Source organism: Garra rufa, unplaced genomic scaffold, assembly GCF_049309525.1.
Source record: "Garra rufa unplaced genomic scaffold, GarRuf1.0 hap1_unplaced_001, whole genome shotgun sequence".
Taxonomy (NCBI): Eukaryota; Metazoa; Chordata; class Actinopteri; order Cypriniformes; family Cyprinidae; genus Garra; species Garra rufa.
Window position 1 is genome coordinate 18073677 of NW_027394276.1, and position 18535 is coordinate 18092211.

The following is an 18535-nucleotide window of genomic DNA, read 5'->3' on the forward strand; positions in this document are numbered from 1 at the left end:
CAAAGCTCTGAAAACAGCGTTTCTGCTCCGGACAAACCTGGTTTGATGCAATGTTACTCAAACTCTTTCAAACATTAAAAAATTGTCAAGTGCATGAATAAAATGCTGTTTGCAATGAAATAATGCACATCTGAAGGTTTTAGAAGAGTTTTGCATGAATTATTATGTTAGAATCTCAAAGCTCTGAAAACAGCGTTTCTGCTCCGGACAAACCTGGTTTGATGCAATGTTACTGAAACTCTGTCAAACATTAAAAAATTGTCAAGTGCATGAATAAAATGCTGTTTGGCATGCAGTAATGCACATCTGAAGGTGTTAGAAGACTTTTGCATGAATTATTATGTTAGAGTGTCAAAGCTCTGAAAACAGCGTTTCTGCTCCGGACAAACCTGGTTTGATGCAATGTTACTCAAACTCTGTCAAACATTAAAAGTTTGTCATGTGCATGAATAAAATGCTGTTTGGCATGCAGTAATGCACATCTGAAGGTGTTAGAAGAGTTTTGCATGAATTATTATGTTAGAGTCTCAAAGCTCTGAAAACAGCGTTTCTGCTCCGGACAAACCTGGTTTGATGCAATGTTACTGAAACTCTGTCAAACATTAAAAAATTGTCAAATGCATGAATAAAATGCTGTTTGCAATGCAGTAATGCACATCTGAAGGTGTTAGAAGAGTTTTGCATGAATTATTATGTTAGAGTGTCAAAGCTCTGAAAACAGCGTTTCTGCTCCGGACAAACCTGGTTTGATGCAATGTTACTCAAACTCTGTCAAACATTAAAAGTTTGTCATGTGCATGAATAAAATGCTGTTTGGTATGCAGTAATGCACATCTGAAGGTGTTAGAAGAGTTTTGCATGAATTATTATGTTAGAGTGTCAAAGCTCTGAAAACAGCGTTTCTGCTCCGGACAAACCTGGTTTGATGCAATGTTACTCAAACTCTGTCAAACATTAAAAGTTTGTCATGTGCATGAATAAAATGCTGTTTGGCATGCAGTAATGCACATCTGAAGGTGTTAGAAGAGTTTTGCATGAATTATTATGTTAGAGTCTCAAAGCTCTGAAAACAGCGTTTTTGCTCCGGACAAACCTGGTTTGATGCAATGTTACTCAAACTCTTTCAAACATTAAAAAATTGTCAAGTGCATGAATAAAATGCTGTTTGCAATGAAGTAATGCACATCTGAAGGTGTTAGAAGAGATTTGCATGAATTATTATGTTAGAGTCTCAAAGCTCTGAAAACAGCGTTTCTGCTCCGGACAAACCTGGTTTGATGCAATGTTACTCAAACTCTGTCAAACATTAAAAGTTTGTCATGTGCATGAATAAAATGGTGTTTGGCATGCAGTAATGCACATCTGAATGTGTTAGAAGAGTTTTGCATGAATTATTATGTTAGAGTCTCAAAGCTCTGAAAACAGCGTTTCTGCTACGGACAAACCTGGTTTGATGCAATGTTACTCAAACTCTTTCAAACATTAAAAAATTGTCAAGTGCATGAATAAAATGCTGTTTGCAATGAAGTAATGCACATCTGAAGGTGTTAGAAGAGATTTGCATGAATTATTATGTTAGAGTCTCAAAGCTCTGAAAACAGCGTTTCTGCTCCGGACAAACCTGGTTTGATGCAATGTTACTCAAACTCTGTCAAACATTAAAAGTTTGTCATGTGCATGAATAAAATGCTGTTTGGCATGCAGTAATGCACATCTGAAGGTGTTAGAAGAGTTTTGCATGAATTATTATGTTAGAGTCTCAAAGCTCTGAAAACAGCGTTTCTGCTCCGGACAGACCTGGTTTGATGCAATGTTACTCAAACTCTGTCAAACATTAAAAGTTTGTCATGTGCATGAATAAAATGGTGTTTGGCATGCAGTAATGCACATCTGAATGTGTTAGAAGAGTTTTGCATGAATTATTATGTTAGAGTCTCAAAGCTCTGAAAACAGCGTTTCTGCTCCGGACAAACCTGGTTTGATGCAATGTTACTGAAACTCCGTCAAACATTAAAAAATTGTCAAGTGCATTAATAAAATGCTGTTTGCAATGAAATAATGCACATCTGAAGGTGTTAGAAGAGATTTGCATGAATTATTATGTTAGACTCTCAAAGCTCTGAAAACAGCGTTTCTGCTCCGGACAAACCTGGTTTGATGCAATGTTACTCAAACTCTGTCAAACATTAAAAGTTTGTCATGTGCATGAATAAAATGCTGTTTGGCATGCAGTAATGCACATCTGAAGGTGTTAGAAGAGTTTTGCATGAATTATTATGTTAGAGTCTCAAAGCTCTGAAAACAGCGTTTCTGCTACGGACAAACCTGGTTTGATGCAATGTTACTGAAACTCCGTCAAACATTAAAAAATTGTCAAGTGCATTAATAAAATGCTGTTTGCAATGAAATAATGCACATCTGAAGGTGTTAGAAGAGATTTGCATGAATTATTATGTTAGACTCTCAAAGCTCTTAAAACAGCGTTTCTGCTCCGGACAAACCTGGTTTGATGCAATGTTACTCAAACTCTGTCAAACATTAAAAGTTTGTCATACGAATAAAATGCTGTTTGGCATGCAGTAATGCACATCTGAAGGTGTTAGAAGAGTTTTGCATGAATTATTATGTTAGAGTGTCAAAGCTCTGAAAACAGCGTTTCTGCTCCGGACAAACCTGGTTTGATGCAATGTTACTCAAACTCTGTCAAACATTAAAAGTTTGTCATGTGCATGAATAAAATGCTGTTTGGCATGCAGTAATGCACATCTGAAGGTGTTAGAAGAGTTTTGCATGAATTATTATGTTAGAGTCTCAAAGCTCTGAAAACAGCGTTTCTGCTCCGGACAAACCTGGTTTGATGCAATGTTACTCAAACTCTTTCAAACATTAAAAAATTGTCAAGTGCATGAATAAAATGCTGTTTGCAATGAAATAATGCACATCTGAAGGTTTTAGAAGAGTTTTGCATGAATTATTATGTTAGAATCTCAAAGCTCTGAAAACAGCGTTTCTGCTCCGGACAAACCTGGTTTGATGCAATGTTACTGAAACTCTGTCAAACATTAAAAAATTGTCAAGTGCATGAATAAAATGCTGTTTGGCATGCAGTAATGCACATCTGAAGGTGTTAGAAGACTTTTGCATGAATTATTATGTTAGAGTGTCAAAGCTCTGAAAACAGCGTTTCTGCTCCGGACAAACCTGGTTTGATGCAATGTTACTCAAACTCTGTCAAACATTAAAAGTTTGTCATGTGCATGAATAAAATGCTGTTTGGCATGCAGTAATGCACATCTGAAGGTGTTAGAAGAGTTTTGCATGAATTATTATGTTAGAGTCTCAAAGCTCTGAAAACAGCGTTTCTGCTCCGGACAAACCTGGTTTGATGCAATGTTACTGAAACTCTGTCAAACATTAAAAAATTGTCAAATGCATGAATAAAATGCTGTTTGCAATGCAGTAATGCACATCTGAAGGTGTTAGAAGAGTTTTGCATGAATTATTATGTTAGAGTGTCAAAGCTCTGAAAACAGCGTTTCTGCTCCTTACAAGCCTGGTTTGATGCAATGTTACTCAAACTCTGTCAAACATTAAAAGTTTGTCATGTGCATGAATAAAATGCTGTTTGGCATGCAGTAATGCACATCTGAAGGTGTTAGAAGAGTTTTGCATGAATTATTATGTTAGAGTGTCAAAGCTCTGAAAACAGCTTTTCTGCTCCGGACAAACCTGGTTTGATGCAATGTTACTCAAACTCTGTCAAACATTAAAAGTTTGTCATGTGCATGAATAAAATGCTGTTTGGCATGCAGTAATGCACATCTGAAGGTGTTAGAAGAGTTTTGCATGAATTATTATGTTAGAGTGTCAAAGCTCTGAAAACAGCTTTTCTGCTCCGGACAAACCTGGTTTGATGCAATGTTACTCAAACTCTGTCAAACATTAAAAGTTTGTCATGTGCATGAATAAAATGCTGTTTGGCATGCAGTAATGCACATCTGAAGGTGTTAGAAGAGATTTGCATGAATTATTATGTTAGACTCTCAAAGCTCTGAAAACAGCGTTTCTGCTCCGGACAAACCTGGTTTGATGCAATGTTACTCAAACTCTGTCAAACATTAAAAGTTTGTCATGTGCATGAATAAAATGCTGTTTGGCATGCAGTAATGCACATCTGGAGGTGTTAGAAGAGTTTTGCATGAATTATTATGTTAGAGTCTCAAAGCTCTGAAAACAGCGTTTCTGCTCCGGAGAAACCTTGTTTGATGCAATGTTACTGAAACTCTGTCAAACATTAAAAAATTGTCAAGTGCATGAATAAAATGCTGTTTGCAATGAAGTAATGCACATCTGAAGGTGTTAGAAGAGATTTGCATGAATTATTATGTTAGAGTCTCAAAGCTCTGAAAACAACGTTTCTGCTCCGGACAAACCTGGTTTGATGCAATGTTACTCAAACTCTGTCAAACATTAAAAGTTTGTCATGTGCATGAATAAAATGCTGTTTGGCATGCAGTAATGCACATCTGAAGGTGTTAGAAGAGTTTTGCATGAATTATTATGTTAGAGTGTCAAAGCTCTGAAAACAGCGTTTCTGCTCCGGACAAACCTGGTTTGATGCAATGTTACTCAAACTCTGTCAAACATTAAAAGTTTGTCATGTGCATGAATAAAATGCTGTTTGGCATGCAGTAATGCACATCTGAAGGTGTTAGAAGAGTTTTGCATGAATTATTATGTTAGAGTGTCAAAGCTCTGAAAACAGCGTTTCTGCTCCGGACAAACCTGGTTTGATGCAATGTTACTCAAACTCTGTCAAACATTAAAAGTTTGTCATGTGCATGAATAAAATGCTGTTTGGCATGCAGTAATGCACATCTGAAGGTGTTAGAAGAGTTTTGCATGAATTATTATGTTAGAGTCTCAAAGCTCTGAAAACAGCGTTTTTGCTCCGGACAAACCTGGTTTGATGCAATGTTACTCAAACTCTTTCAAACATTAAAAAATTATCAAGTGCATGAATAAAATGCTGTTTGCAATGAAGTAATGCACATCTGAAGGTGTTAGAAGAGATTTGCATGAATTATTATGTTAGAGTCTCAAAGCTCTGAAAACAGCGTTTCTGCTCCGGACAAACCTGGTTTGATGCAATGTTACTCAAACTCTGTCAAACATTAAAAAATTGTCAAGTGCATGAATAAAATGCTGTTTGGCATGCAGTAATGCACATCTGAAGGTGTTAGAAGAGTTTTGCATGAATTATTATGTTAGAGTCTCAAAGCTCTGAAAACAGCGTTTTTGCTCCGGACAAACCTGGTTTGATGCAATGTTACTCAAACTCTTTCAAACATTAAAAAATTGTCAAGTGCATGAATAAAATGCTGTTTGCAATGAAATAATGCACATCTGAAGGTGTTAGAAGAGTTTTGCATGAATTATTATGTTAGAATCTCAAAGCTCTGAAAACAGCGTTTCTGCTCCGGACAAACCTGGTTTGATGCAATGTTACTGAAACTCTGTCAAACATTAAAAAATTGTCAAGTGCATGAATAAAATGCTGTTTGGCATGCAGTAATGCACATCTGAAGGTGTTAGAAGAGTTTTGCATGAATTTAATATGTTAGAGTCTCAAAGCTCTGAAAACAGCGTTTCTGCTCCGGACAAACCTGGTTTGATGCAATGTTACTGAAACTCTGTCAAACATTAAAAAATTGTCAAATGCATGAATAAAATGCTGTGTGCAATGCAGTAATGCACATCTGAAGGTGTTAGAAGACTTTTGCATGAATTATTATGTTAGAGTGTCAAAGCTCTGAAAACAGCGTTTCTGCTCCGGACAAACCTGGTTTGATGCAATGTTACTCAAACTCTGTCAAACATTAAAAGTTTGTCATGTGCATGAATAAAATGCTGTTTGGCATGCAGTAATGCACATCTGAAGGTGTTAGAAGAGTTTTGCATGAATTATTATGTTAGAGTGTCAAAGCTCTGAAAACAGCGTTTCTGCTCCGGACAAACCTGGTTTGATGCAATGTTACTCAAACTCTGTCAAACATTAAAAGTTTGTCATGTGCATGAATAAAATGCTGTTTGGCATGCAGTAATGCACATCTGAAGGTGTTAGAAGAGTTTTGCATGAATTATTATGTTAGAGTCTCAAAGCTCTGAAAACAGCGTTTTTGCTCCGGACAAACCTGGTTTGATGCAATGTTACTCAAACTCTTTCAAACATTAAAAAATTGTCAAGTGCATGAATAAAATGCTGTTTGCAATGAAGTAATGCACATCTGAAGGTGTTAGAAGAGATTTGCATGAATTATTATGTTAGAGTCTCAAAGCTCTGAAAACAGCGTTTCTGCTCCGGACAAACCTGGTTTGATGCAATGTTACTCAAACTCTGTCAAATATTAAAAGTTTGTCATGTGCATGAATAAAATGCTGTTTGGCATGCAGTAATGCACATCTGAAGGTGTTAGAAGAGTTTTGCATGAATTATTATGTTAGAGTCTCAAAGCTCTGAAAACAGCGTTTCTGCTCCGGACAGACCTGGTTTGATGCAATGTTACTCAAACTCTGTCAAACATTAAAAGTTTGTCATGTGCATGAATAAAATGATGTTTGGCATGCAGTAATGCACATCTGAAGGTGTTAGAAGAGTTTTGCATGAATTATTATGTTAGAGTCTCAAAGCTCTGAAAACAGCGTTTCTGCTCCGGACAGACCTGGTTTGATGCAATGTTACTCAAACTCTGTCAAACATTAAAAGTTTGTCATGTGCATGAATAAAATGGTGTTTGGCATGCAGTAATGCACATCTGAATGTGTTAGAAGAGTTTTGCATGAATTATTATGTTAGAGTCTCAAAGCTCTGAAAACAGCGTTTCTGCTCCGGACAAACCTGGTTTGATGCAATGTTACTGAAACTCTGTCAAACATTAAAAAATTGTCAAATGCATGAATAAAATGCTGTTTGCAATGCAGTAATGCACATCTGAAGGTGTTAGAAGAGTTTTGCATGAATTATTATGTTAGAGTCTCAAAGCTCTGAAAACAGCGTTTTTGCTCCGGACAAACCTGGTTTGATGCAATGTTACTCAAACTCTTTCAAACATTAAAAAATTGTCAAGTGCATGAATAAAATGCTGTTTGCAATGAAGTAATGCACATCTGAAGGTGTTAGAAGAGATTTGCATGAATTATTATGTTAGAGTCTCAAAGCTCTGAAAACAGCGTTTCTGCTCCGGACAAACCTGGTTTGATGCAATGTTACTCAAACTCTGTCAAACATTAAAAGTTTGTCATGTGCATGAATAAAATGCTGTTTGGCATGCAGTAATGCACATCTGAAGGTGTTAGAAGAGTTTTGCATGAATTATTATGTTAGAGTCTCAAAGCTCTGAAAACAGCGTTTCTGCTCCGGACAGACCTGGTTTGATGCAATGTTACTCAAACTCTGTCAAACATTAAAAGTTTGTCATGTGCATGAATAAAATGGTGTTTGGCATGCAGTAATGCACATCTGAATGTGTTAGAAGAGTTTTGCATGAATTATTATGTTAGAGTCTCAAAGCTCTGAAAACAGCGTTTCTGCTACGGACAAACCTGGTTTGATGCAATGTTACTGAAACTCCGTCAAACATTAAAAAATTGTCAAGTGCATTAATAAAATGCTGTTTGCAATGAAATAATGCACATCTGAAGGTGTTAGAAGAGATTTGCATGAATTATTATGTTAGACTCTCAAAGCTCTGAAAACAGCGTTTCTGCTCCGGACAAACCTGGATTGATGCAATGTTACTCAAACTCTGTCAAACATTAAAAGTTTGTCATGTGCATGAATAAAATGCTGTTTGGCATGCAGTAATGCACATCTGAAGGTGTTAGAAGAGTTTTGCATGAATTATTATGTTAGAGTCTCAAAGCTCTGAAAACAGCGTTTCTGCTCCGGACAAACCTGGTTTGATGCAATGTTACTGAAACTCTGTCAAACATTAAAAAATTGTCAAATGCATGAATAAAATGCTGTTTGCAATGCAGTAATGCACATCTGAAGGTGTTAGAAGAGTTTTGCATGAATTATTATGTTAGAGTGTCAAAGCTCTGAAAACAGCGTTTCTGCTCCTTACAAGCCTGGTTTGATGCAATGTTACTCAAACTCTGTCAAACATTAAAAGTTTGTCATGTGCATGAATAAAATGCTGTTTGGCATGCAGTAATGCACATCTGAAGGTGTTAGAAGAGTTTTGCATGAATTATTATGTTAGAGTGTCAAAGCTCTGAAAACAGCTTTTCTGCTCCGGACAAACCTGGTTTGATGCAATGTTACTCAAACTCTGTCAAACATTAAAAGTTTGTCATGTGCATGAATAAAATGCTGTTTGGCATGCAGTAATGCACATCTGAAGGTGTTAGAAGAGTTTTGCATGAATTATTATGTTAGAGTGTCAAAGCTCTGAAAACAGCTTTTCTGCTCCGGACAAACCTGGTTTGATGCAATGTTACTCAAACTCTGTCAAACATTAAAAGTTTGTCATGTGCATGAATAAAATGCTGTTTGGCATGCAGTAATGCACATCTGAAGGTGTTAGAAGAGTTTTGCATGAATTATTATGTTAGAGTGTCAAAGCTCTGAAAACAGCGTTTCTGCTCCGGACAAACCTGGTTTGATGCAATGTTACTCAAACTCTGTCAAACATTAAAAGTTTGTCATGTGCATGAATAAAATGCTGTTTGGCATGCAGTAATGCACATCTGAAGGTGTTAGAAGAGTTTTGCATGAATTATTATGTTAGAGTCTCAAAGCTCTGAAAACAGCGTTTCTGCTCCGGACAAACCTGGTTTGATGCAATGTTACTCAAACTCTGTCAAACATTAAAAAATTGTCAAATGCATGAATAAAATGCTGTTTGCAATGCAGTAATGCACATCTGAAGGTGTTAGAAGACTTTTGCATGAATTATTATGTTAGAGTGTCAAAGCTCTGAAAACAGCGTTTCTGCTCCGGACAAACCTGGTTTGATGCAATGTTACTCAAACTCTGTCAAACATTAAAAGTTTGTCATGTGCATGAATAAAATGCTGTTTGGCATGCAGTAATGCACATCTGAAGGTGTTAGAAGAGTTTTGCATGAATTATTATGTTAGAGTCTCAAAGCTCTGAAAACAGCGTTTTTGCTCCGGACAAACCTGGTTTGATGCAATGTTACTCAAACTCTTTCAAACATTAAAAAATTGTCAAGTGCATGAATAAAATGCTGTTTGCAATGAAGTAATGCACATCTGAAGGTGTTAGAAGAGATTTGCATGAATTATTATGTTAGAGTCTCAAAGCTCTGAAAACAGCGTTTCTGCTCCGGACAAACCTGGTTTGATGCAATGTTACTCAAACTCTGTCAAACATTAAAAGTTTGTCATGTGCATGAATAAAATGCTGTTTGGCATGCAGTAATGCACATCTGAAGGTGTTAGAAGAGTTTTGCATGAATTATTATGTTAGAGTCTCAAAGCTCTGAAAACAGCGTTTCTGCTCCGGACAGACCTGGTTTGATGCAATGTTACTCAAACTCTGTCAAACATTAAAAGTTTGTCATGTGCATGAATAAAATGCTGTTTGGCATGCAGTAATGCACATCTGAATGTGTTAGAAGAGTTTTGCATGAATTATTATGTTAGAGTCTCAAAGCTCTGAAAACAGCGTTTCTGCTCCGGACAAACCTGGTTTGATGCAATGTTACTGAAACTCTGTCAAACATTAAAAAATTGTCAAATGCATGAATAAAATGCTGTTTGCAATGCAGTAATGCACATCTGAAGGTGTTAGAAGACTTTTGCATGAATTATTATGTTAGAGTGTCAAAGCTCTGAAAACAGCGTTTCTGCTCCGGACAAACCTGGTTTGATGCAATGTTACTCAAACTCTGTCAAACATTAAAAGTTTGTCATGTGCATGAATAAAATGCTGTTTGGCATGCAGTAATGCACATCTGAAGGTGTTAGAAGAGTTTTGCATGAATTATTATGTTAGAGTGTCAAAGCTCTGAAAACAGCGTTTCTGCTCCGGACAAACCTGGTTTGATGCAATGTTACTCAAACTCTGTCAAACATTAAAAGTTTGTCATGTGCATGAATAAAATGCTGTTTGGCATGCAGTAATGCACATCTGAAGGTGTTAGAAGAGTTTTGCATGAATTATTATGTTAGAGTCTCAAAGCTCTGAAAACAGCGTTTTTGCTCCGGACAAACCTGGTTTGATGCAATGTTACTCAAACTCTTTCAAACATTAAAAAATTGTCAAGTGCATGAATAAAATGCTGTTTGCAATGAAGTAATGCACATCTGAAGGTGTTAGAAGAGATTTGCATGAATTATTATGTTAGAGTGTCAAAGCTCTGAAAACAGCGTTTCTGCTCCGGACAAACCTGGTTTGATGCAATGTTACTCAAACTCTGTCAAACATTAAAAGTTTGTCATGTGCATGAATAAAATGCTGTTTGGCATGCAGTAATGTACATCTGAAGGTGTTAGAAGAGTTTTGCATGAATTATTATGTTAGAGTGTCAAAGCTCTGAAAACAGCGTTTCTGCTCCGGACAAACCTGGTTTGATGCAATGTTACTCAAACTCTGTCAAACATTAAAAGTTTGTCATGTGCATGAATAAAATGCTGTTTGGCATGCAGTAATGCACATCTGAAGGTGTTAGAAGAGTTTTGCATGAATTATTATGTTAGAGTCTCAAAGCTCTGAAAACAGCGTTTCTGCTCCGGACAAACCTGGTTTGATGCAATGTTACTCAAACTCTGTCAAACATTAAAAAATTGTCAAGTGCATGAATAAAATGCTGTTTGCGATGCAGTAATGCACATCTGAAGGTGTTAGAAGAGTTTTTCATAAATTATTATGTTAGAGTCTCAAAGCTCTGAAAACAGCGTTTCTGCTCCGGACAAACCTGGTTTGATGCAATGTTACTCAAACTCTGTCAAACATTAAAAGTTTGTCATGTGCATGAATAAAATGCTGTTTGGCATGCAGTAATGCACATCTGAAGGTGTTAGAAGAGTTTTGCATGAATTATTATGTTAGAGTCTCAAAGCTCTGAAAACAGCGTTTTTGCTCCGGACAAACCTGGTTTGATGCAATGTTACTCAAACTCTTTCAAACATTAAAAAATTGTCAAGTGCATGAATAAAATGCTGTTTGCAATGAAATAATGCACATCTGAAGGTGTTAGAAGAGTTTTGCATGAATTATTATGTTAGAATCTCAAAGCTCTGAAAACAGCGTTTCTGCTCCGGACAAACCTGGTTTGATGCAATGTTACTGAAACTCTGTCAAACATTAAAAAATTGTCAAGTGCATGAATAAAATGCTGTTTGGCATGCAGTAATGCACATCTGAAGGTGTTAGAAGAGTTTTGCATGAATTTAATATGTTAGAGTCTCAAAGCTCTGAAAACAGCGTTTCTGCTCCGGACAAACCTGGTTTGATGCAATGTTACTGAAACTCTGTCAAACATTAAAAAATTGTCAAATGCATGAATAAAATGCTGTTTGCAATGCAGTAATGCACATCTGAAGGTGTTAGAAGACTTTTGCATGAATTATTATGTTAGAGTGTCAAAGCTCTGAAAACAGCGTTTCTGCTCCGGACAAACCTGGTTTGATGCAATGTTACTCAAACTCTGTCAAACATTAAAAGTTTGTCATGTGCATGAATAAAATGCTGTTTGGTATGCAGTAATGCACATCTGAAGGTGTTAGAAGAGTTTTGCATGAATTATTATGTTAGAGTGTCAAAGCTCTGAAAACAGCGTTTCTGCTCCGGACAAACCTGGTTTGATGCAATGTTACTCAAACTCTGTCAAACATTAAAAGTTTGTCATGTGCATGAATAAAATGCTGTTTGGCATGCAGTAATGCACATCTGAAGGTGTTAGAAGAGTTTTGCATGAATTATTATGTTAGAGTCTCAAAGCTCTGAAAACAGCGTTTTTGCTCCGGACAAACCTGGTTTGATGCAATGTTACTCAAACTCTTTCAAACATTAAAAAATTGTCAAGTGCATGAATAAAATGCTGTTTGCAATGAAGTAATGCACATCTGAAGGTGTTAGAAGAGATTTGCATGAATTATTATGTTAGAGTCTCAAAGCTCTGAAAACAGCGTTTCTGCTCCGGACAAACCTGGTTTGATGCAATGTTACTCAAACTCTGTCAAACATTAAAAGTTTGTCATGTGCATGAATAAAATGGTGTTTGGCATGCAGTAATGCACATCTGAATGTGTTAGAAGAGTTTTGCATGAATTATTATGTTAGAGTCTCAAAGCTCTGAAAACAGCGTTTCTGCTACGGACAAACCTGGTTTGATGCAATGTTACTCAAACTCTTTCAAACATTAAAAAATTGTCAAGTGCATGAATAAAATGCTGTTTGCAATGAAGTAATGCACATCTGAAGGTGTTAGAAGAGATTTGCATGAATTATTATGTTAGAGTCTCAAAGCTCTGAAAACAGCGTTTCTGCTCCGGACAAACCTGGTTTGATGCAATGTTACTCAAACTCTGTCAAACATTAAAAGTTTGTCATGTGCAAGAATAAAATGCTGTTTGGCATGCAGTAATGCACATCTGAAGGTGTTAGAAGAGTTTTGCATGAATTATTATGTTAGAGTCTCAAAGCTCTGAAAACAGCGTTTCTGCTACGGACAAACCTGGTTTGATGCAATGTTACTGAAACTCCGTCAAACATTAAAAAATTGTCAAGTGCATTAATAAAATGCTGTTTGCAATGAAATAATGCACATCTGAAGGTGTTAGAAGAGATTTGCATGAATTATTATGTTAGACTCTCAAAGCTCTGAAAACAGCGTTTCTGCTCCGGACAAACCTGGTTTGATGCAATGTTACTCAAACTCTGTCAAACATTAAAAGTTTGTCATGTGCATGAATAAAATGCTGTTTGGCATGCAGTAATGCACATCTGAAGGTGTTAGAAGAGTTTTGCATGAATTATTATGTTAGAGTCTCAAAGCTCTGAAAACAGCGTTTCTGCTCCGGACAAACCTGGTTTAATGCAATGTTACTGAAACTCTGTCAAACATTAAAAAATTGTCAAATGCATGAATAAAATGCTGTTTGCAATGCAGTAATGCACATCTGAAGGTGTTAGAAGAGTTTTGCATGAATTATTATGTTAGAGTGTCAAAGCTCTGAAAACAGCGTTTCTGCTCCTTACAAGCCTGGTTTGATGCAATGTTACTCAAACTCTGTCAAACATTAAAAGTTTGTCATGTGCATGAATAAAATGCTGTTTGGCATGCAGTAATGCACATCTGAAGGTGTTAGAAGAGTTTTGCATGAATTATTATGTTAGAGTCTCAAAGCTCTGAAAACAGCGTTTTTGCTCCGGACAAAGCTGGTTTGATGCAATGTTACTCAAACTCTTTCAAACATTAAAAAATTGTCAAGTGCATGAATAAAATGCTGTTTGCAATGAAGTAATGCACATCTGAAGGTGTTAGAAGAGATTTGCATGAATTATTATGTTAGAGTGTCAAAGCTCTGAAAACAGCGTTTCTGCTCCGGACAAACCTGGTTTGATGCAATGTTACTCAAACTCTGTCAAACATTAAAAGTTTGTCATGTGCATGAATAAAATGCTGTTTGGCATGCAGTAATGCACATCTGAAGGTGTTAGAAGAGTTTTGCATGAATTATTATGTTAGAGTCTCAAAGCTCTGAAAACAGCGTTTTTGCTCCGGACAAACCTGGTTTGATGCAATGTTACTCAAACTCTTTCAAACATTAAAAAATTGTCAAGTGCATGAATAAAATGCTGTTTGCAATGAAGTAATGCACATCTGAAGGTGTTAGAAGAGATTTGCATGAATTATTATGTTAGAGTCTCAAAGCTCTGAAAACAGCGTTTCTGCTCCGGACAAACCTGGTTTGATGCAATGTTACTCAAACTCTGTCAAACATTAAAAGTTTGTCATGTGCATGAATAAAATGGTCTTTGGCATGCAGTAATGCACATCTGAATGTGTTAGAAGAGTTTTGCATGAATTATTATGTTAGAGTCTCAAAGCTCTGAAAACAGCGTTTCTGCTACGGACAAACCTGGTTTGATGCAATGTTACTCAAACTCTTTCAAACATTAAAAAATTGTCAAGTGCATGAATAAAATGCTGTTTGCAATGAAGTAATGCACATCTGAAGGTGTTAGAAGAGATTTGCATGAATTATTATGTTAGAGTCTCAAAGCTCTGAAAACAGCGTTTCTGCTCCGGACAAACCTGGTTTGATGCAATGTTACTCAAACTCTGTCAAACATTAAAAGTTTGTCATGTGCAAGAATAAAATGCTGTTTGGCATGCAGTAATGCACATCTGAAGGTGTTAGAAGAGTTTTGCATGAATTATTATGTTAGAGTCTCAAAGCTCTGAAAACAGCGTTTCTGCTACGGACAAACCTGGTTTGATGCAATGTTACTGAAACTCCGTCAAACATTAAAAAATTGTCAAGTGCATTAATAAAATGCTGTTTGCAATGAAATAATGCACATCTGAAGGTGTTAGAAGAGATTTGCATGAATTATTATGTTAGACTCTCAAAGCTCTGAAAACAGCGTTTCTGCTCCGGACAAACCTGGTTTGATGCAATGTTACTCAAACTCTGTCAAACATTAAAAGTTTGTCATGTGCATGAATAAAATGCTGTTTGGCATGCAGTAATGCACATCTGAAGGTGTTAGAAGAGTTTTGCATGAATTATTATGTTAGAGTCTCAAAGCTCTGAAAACAGCGTTTCTGCTCCGGACAAACCTGGTTTAATGCAATGTTACTGAAACTCTGTCAAACATTAAAAAATTGTCAAATGCATGAATAAAATGCTGTTTGCAATGCAGTAATGCACATCTGAAGGTGTTAGAAGAGTTTTGCATGAATTATTATGTTAGAGTGTCAAAGCTCTGAAAACAGCGTTTCTGCTCCTTACAAGCCTGGTTTGATGCAATGTTACTCAAACTCTGTCAAACATTAAAAGTTTGTCATGTGCATGAATAAAATGCTGTTTGGCATGCAGTAATGCACATCTGAAGGTGTTAGAAGAGTTTTGCATGAATTATTATGTTAGAGTCTCAAAGCTCTGAAAACAGCGTTTTTGCTCCGGACAAAGCTGGTTTGATGCAATGTTACTCAAACTCTTTCAAACATTAAAAAATTGTCAAGTGCATGAATAAAATGCTGTTTGCAATGAAGTAATGCACATCTGAAGGTGTTAGAAGAGATTTGCATGAATTATTATGTTAGAGTCTCAAAGCTCTGAAAACAGCGTTTCTGCTCCGGACAAACCTGGTTTGATGCAATGTTACTCAAACTCTGTCAAACATTAAAAGTTTGTCATGTGCATGAATAAAATGTTGTTTGGCATGCAGTAATGCACATCTGAAGGTGTTAGAAGAGTTTTGCATGAATTATTATGTTAGAGTCTCAAAGCTCTGAAAACAGCGTTTCTGCTCCGGACAGACCTGGTTTGATGCAATGTTACTCAAACTCTGTCAAACATTAAAAGTTTGTCATGTGCATGAATAAAATGGTGTTTGGCATGCAGTAATGCACATCTGAATGTGTTAGAAGAGTTTTGCATGGATTATTATGTTAGAGTCTCAAAGCTCTGAAAACAGCGTTTCTGCTACGGACAAACCTGGTTTGATGCAATGTTACTGAAACTCTGTCAAACATTAAAAAATTGTCAAGTGCATTAATAAAATGCTGTTTGCAATGAAATAATGCACATCTGAAGGTGTTAGAAGAGATTTGCATGAATTATTATGTTAGACTCTCAAAGCTCTGAAAACAGCGTTTCTGCTCCGGACAAACCTGGTTTGATGCAATGTTACTCAAACTCTGTCAAACATTAAAAGTTTGTCATGTGCATGAATAAAATGCTGTTTGGCATGCAGTAATGCACATCTGGAGGTGTTAGAAGAGTTTTGCATGAATTATTATGTTAGAGTCTCAAAGCTCTGAAAACAGCGTTTCTGCTCCGGAGAAACCTTGTTTGATGCAATGTTACTGAAACTCTGTCAAACATTAAAAAATTGTCAAGTGCATGAATAAAATGCTGTTTGCAATGAAGTAATGCACATCTGAAGGTGTTAGAAGAGATTTGCATGAATTATTATGTTAGAGTCTCAAAGCTCTGAAAACAACGTTTCTGCTCCGGACAAACCTGGTTTGATGCAATGTTACTCAAACTCTGTCAAACATTAAAAGTTTGTCATGTGCATGAATAAAATGCTGTTTGGCATGCAGTAATGCACATCTGAAGGTGTTAGAAGAGTTTTGCATGAATTATTATGTTAGAGTGTCAAAGCTCTGAAAACAGCGTTTCTGCTCCGGACAAACCTGGTTTGATGCAATGTTACTCAAACTCTGTCAAACATTAAAAGTTTGTCATGTGCATGAATAAAATGCTGTTTGGCATGCAGTAATGCACATCTGAAGGTGTTAGAAGAGTTTTGCATGAATTATTATGTTAGAGTCTCAAAGCTCTGAAAACAGCGTTTCTGCTCCGGACAAACCTGGTTTGATGCAATGTTACTCAAACTCTGTCAAACATTAAAAAATTGTCAAGTGCATGAATAAAATGCTGTTTGCGATGCAGTAATGCACATCTGAAGGTGTTAGAAGACTTTTGCATGAATTATTATGTTAGAGTGTCAAAGCTCTGAAAACAGCGTTTCTGCTCCGGACAAACCTGGTTTGATGCAATGTTACTCAAACTCTGTCAAACATTAAAAGTTTGTCATGTGCATGAATAAAATGCTGTTTGGCATGCAGTAATGCACATCTGAAGGTGTTAGAAGAGTTTTGCATGAATTATTATGTTAGAGTCTCAAAGCTCTGAAAACAGCGTTTTTGCTCCGGACAAACCTGGTTTGATGCAATGTTACTCAAACTCTTTCAAACATTAAAAAATTGTCAAGTGCATGAATAAAATGCTGTTTGCAATGAAGTAATGCACATCTGAAGGTGTTAGAAGAGATTTGCATGAATTATTATGTTAGAGTCTCAAAGCTCTGAAAACAGCGTTTCTGCTCCGGACAAACCTGGTTTGATGCAATGTTACTCAAACTCTGTCAAACATTAAAAGTTTGTCATGTGCATGAATAAAATGTTGTTTGGCATGCAGTAAAGCACATCTGAAGGTGTTAGAAGAGTTTTGCATGAATTATTATGTTAGAGTCTCAAAGCTCTGAAAACAGCGTTTCTGCTCCGGACAGACCTGGTTTGATGCAATGTTACTCAAACTCTGTCAAACATTAAAAGTTTGTCATGTGCATGAATAAAATGGTGTTTGGCATGCAGTAATGCACATCTGAATGTGTTAGAAGAGTTTTGCATGGATTATTATGTTAGAGTCTCAAAGCTCTGAAAACAGCGTTTCTGCTACGGACAAACCTGGTTTGATGCAATGTTACTGAAACTCTGTCAAACATTAAAAAATTGTCAAGTGCATTAATAAAATGCTGTTTGCAATGAAATAATGCACATCTGAAGGTGTTAGAAGAGATTTGCATGAATTATTATGTTAGACTCTCAAAGCTCTGAAAACAGCGTTTCTGCTCCGGACAAACCTGGTTTGATGCAATGTTACTCAAACTCTGTCAAACATTAAAAGTTTGTCATGTGCATGAATAAAATGCTGTTTGGCATGCAGTAATGCACATCTGGAGGTGTTAGAAGAGTTTTGCATGAATTATTATGTTAGAGTCTCAAAGCTCTGAAAACAGCGTTTCTGCTCCGGAGAAACCTTGTTTGATGCAATGTTACTGAAACTCTGTCAAACATTAAAAAATTGTCAAGTGCATGAATAAAATGCTGTTTGCAATGAAGTAATGCACATCTGAAGGTGTTAGAAGAGATTTGCATGAATTATTATGTTAGAGTCTCAAAGCTCTGAAAACAACGTTTCTGCTCCAGACAAACCTGGTTTGATGCAATGTTACTCAAACTCTGTCAAACATTAAAAGTTTGTCATGTGCATGAATAAAATGCTGTTTGGCATGCAGTAATGCACATCTGAAGGTGTTAGAAGAGTTTTGCATGAATTATTATGTTAGAGTGTCAAAGCTCTGAAAACAGCGTTTCTGCTCCGGACAAACCTGGTTTGATGCAATGTTACTCAAACTCTGTCAAACATTAAAAGTTTGTCATGTGCATGAATAAAATGCTGTTTGGCATGCAGTAATGCACATCTGAAGGTGTTAGAAGAGTTTTGCATGAATTATTATGTTAGAGTCTCAAAGCTCTGAAAACAGTGTTTCTGCTCCGGACAAACCTGGTTTAATGCAATGTTACTGAAACTCTGTCAAACATTAAAAAATTGTCAAATGCATGAATAAAATGCTGTTTGCAATGCAGTAATGCACATCTGAAGGTGTTAGAAGAGTTTTGCATGAATTATTATGTTAGAGTGTCAAAGCTCTGAAAACAGCGTTTCTTGCTCCTTACAAGCCTGGTTTGATGCAATGTTA